Source organism: Phodopus roborovskii, unplaced genomic scaffold, assembly GCF_943737965.1.
Source record: "Phodopus roborovskii unplaced genomic scaffold, PHOROB, whole genome shotgun sequence".
Classification (NCBI taxonomy): Eukaryota; Metazoa; Chordata; class Mammalia; order Rodentia; family Cricetidae; genus Phodopus; species Phodopus roborovskii.
This window is the reverse complement of record NW_026126485.1, coordinates 4,538,049-4,541,900: the sequence shown is the minus strand read 5'-3', so window position 1 is coordinate 4,541,900 and position 3,852 is coordinate 4,538,049.

Genomic DNA, 3,852 nt, shown 5'->3' with positions numbered 1-3,852 from the left:
TTGGTTACAACACCACCACCAACATTTTCCATCCTTTCATTTATCTTAACAACTTACCAATGGCTCCCCATACTGGGACAAAATCAAGTTTTGTATCTGTCTTTCTATCCTGGATTTTTTTTTTAATTAACAGCTTAATACCACCTAGAGTCACCTGGAAAAAGGAAACTTCAGTTGAAGAATTGTTTCCATGAGAGTGGCCTGAAGTTTTGTCTACAAGGCTTTTGCTTGATTTCTCATTGATAGAGGAGGACCAAGCCCACTGTGGGTGGTACTGCCCCTAGCAAGTTGTCCTGGCCCATGTAAGAAAGTCAGCTGAGAAAGCCAGAAGGGAACCAGCAGCACCTCCTCAAGCTGATTTTGGTATATGTCTTTTACCACAGCAACAGAAAGGAAACTGGAGCATTTGGTAAGCATAAACCTAAGGCTCTTAACCACATTAAGGAGAATTGCTATGCACACATCAGCAGATGCAGTAGTCAGAGGCAATCTGCTCTTGGTTACAAGGTTGGAGAGATGGCTCAGCCATTAGAAGCAAGTGCCTCTCTGTTATGAGAAGTTTCCTGCCAGCCTGGTCCCACAGCCGTGTCAGTCCCAAAATAACACACAGAGACTGTATTAGATAGAAAGCTATTGGCCTGTTACTAGTGTTTCTTATTGGCTAGCTCTGTCTTAAATATTAACCCATTTCTATCAATCTAAGTGTTTCCACATGGTCTTACTAGAGAGTCCAGAACTCTTATCCCCTCACTGCCTCCATCTTGACTTCTCTCTACTACATCTCCCAGAATCCTCCTTGTCTCCTAGTCCCACTATCTTGCTTTCCTATAGGCCACAGGGATTTATTCATTAACCAATAAGAGAAACATATTTACAGACAGAACAGGGGATCCCAGGCCCTCTTCTGGCCTCTACAAGCAACTATACTCTTGTATACAAGAACCCCCCCCCCATCAAAGACACACACACACACACACACACACACGCATGCAATTAAAACACAAAATAGGTCTTTAGAGATGAAAAATCCTTAAGTTAAAACTTAGTATGTGTGCTGGGTCTGAGTCTGATGTGTGACCCCAGTATCCTGAAACCCAGAGCCTGATACATATGGGATCTTATGTGCCTTATCCCGGAAATGCCTCCCAACAGGCAGCCCTTCTTCACCAGGCTGAGCCTTGTCATCTACTGTCTACCTACTGCCTATTTCCTACTTAGTGTTTATTGATGTTTGTAATTGGTCATTTCACTCATCAACTCCAGACAATCAACCTTATGTTACCTCATCAACTTAGCTCCAGCTTCACCTCTATCACTGTCTCATCTCACTCTAAGTCCCGATGCTGAGGTCTGGTTATACAGTGCATCACAGTGATGCCTGTAGTTTTACTGCATTTTTAATTTGTTTCCAGAGTTTCACTATGTAGCCCCAGCTAGAACTCACAGAGAACCTCTTGCTTCAGCCTTCCAGATTCCAGGATTAAAAGCATAAGCCAGCATGGAATTGGCATTGTTTAACTGAGTCACTGTGTTTACCTCAACACTTACATAAAGCTCACTAAATAGTCAGAACTTCTTTCTGGCCTCAGTTGTCACTCAACTGTTCTCAGCTGGTCTGAGCAGAGTCAGTGGTCCTCTAATGAAGAAAACATGAGACCACTATATTGTTGTCAGTTACAGTTAGTCAGTGGGTCTTAGAGCTTTTCTGTAGTATGCGAAAGTGTAGAGTTGTCCTTTGGATGTCATTACAATTGTTTCCAAATGCTAGCAAAGCAGCACCATATTACAGATGCTCACTACAGGATGATGTTGCAGACAGCTATAGTGAGATGAATTTCCTTTAAGTGCTGAGGAGTTCAAGGCAAATTAGAAAAAAGAAAGTGTATTTAAAACTGTGCCTTGGGCCAGGGTGATGGTTGTCACAAGCACAAGCATGAAGGCCCAGAAATTCATGTAAATGCCCAATGGATGTGGTAAGACACCTTTAATTCCTGCTTCAGAAGCAGGGGACAAGGAGTCTCCAGAATTTGCAAGCTTGTGAGTAGTGATCTCTTTGGGTTTGACTGAAAGACAGAAAGTGGAAAGAATGATGTAGAAGAAGAATAGAGTATGATTCCCAAAATCAGTCTCTGGATTCCACATGCACACGCATGTACAAGCATGCATACACACACACACACACATGCACACTCATGAGTGCACACATGCACGAGAACACACATGAGCACATACATATTCATCTATATATATGTGTGTATATATATATATATATATATATATATATATGCTCTCCTACACATACATACCACAAACAAAAAACATGTAACACACACACACACAGAGTAAAAGTTAAAAATACCCTTCAATGACTTGAGACATTTGTTAATAAGCTAAGGGAATGGTAAGTCTAACCACCAAAAATATAAAGTCACAGAAGAAAATAGAATTGCAAGTGTTTATTAAGGGCAGTTTTTGTTGAAAAAAGATCCCTCTTCAAAGCTTTAAATTTTTAACCAAGCAGCCATTCTTGAAGCTGACATGGTAGCTCAGTCAGTATATTGCTTTTCTTGCAAGCATAAGGCCCTGAGTTTGTGCCTAGAACACATACTAATGTTAAGTGTGGCAGCTCATGATTATAGCCCTAAATTAGAGAGTTAGAGACAACACATCACAGAACTCCCTGGCCAGCCAGCATAGTCTACTTAGCAAGCTCCTGGCCAGTGATAGATTCTTAATAAAAACAAGGTGGACAGTGCCTGAGGGACCACCTCTGTAGTTGACCTCTGGCAAATTGTGCAAATACACATACACACTTAAGTATTTTTTTTTTTTAACCTTCAAAGGACAGGAGTCTTCTGTCTCCTTGACTGCAGAGAAATGCAAGGCATGTCACAGGCCAGCCCAACCCAATTTGAGATGAAATGATCCACAGTGTCAGGTTGCAATTTGGAAACAAAGGGACAGATCTGATTATCTGGGCAGGTATTCATTTCTACTTGAGGAAAAAGAAAACAAAGAGCACTTTCAAGAACTGTCCTTTGCTATTAAAAGTAAGATGATTGCTTCAGCCCTTCAAAAATGTTTTGTATTATTAATTTTTCATTAATGACATTTGAAAAGCTATGTTAAATCCCTGCTAGAGCCCTGCTCTCAGTAGTGACAATGTGGGGGGACTCTTAACAAGCATGACCCCAGATTCTTACCCAGATTGAACTCATTTATTACCCAGTGCCCTGGCCAATTCCCATCTCAGATCCACAACAGAGTTTTCTGCAGTTGTTTGCTAAATTTGCCTTTGCAATGATTTCCATCATTTCTGGAGATCTGCCTGCAATAGTTTAAGTACTCACAGAACAAGAAGCAGGTATGGGCTGCCACTCAACAAAGTAGCCCAGAAGAGGCCCCTAGTCAGCTCCTAGGAAAGATGGGTACTGGGAAGGCCTTGCATGCCTCTTTGAAATGGAATTCCCCCAGTCACAGATGAACCTGAACACTAACTTCAGGAATGCTTCTTCAGAATTTAGAGGTACCCCCACCTTATACTTTGCCAACACTGAGTCATTCTGATGGCTCTATAAAATTAGGGCTTCAAAAGAGTTTGAGGCCCAAAGGTCTTACTGAAATATAGTTAAAGGGCATTTTTCAGGAAAAAAAATATGAACCAAAATGAAATGAAGGACTTGGAGATAGACCATCACAGAGAGGACAGAATATGGGAGAACAAATCAACTCCAGATAAAAACAGTAATGATAAACAGTTTTGTGTTCATAAAGGCTTAATCAAATTTCATGTTGATAACAAGATGAATGGAAGAAATTCAGGAAAAATCCAAATGTGTTAAGTTTTGTTTT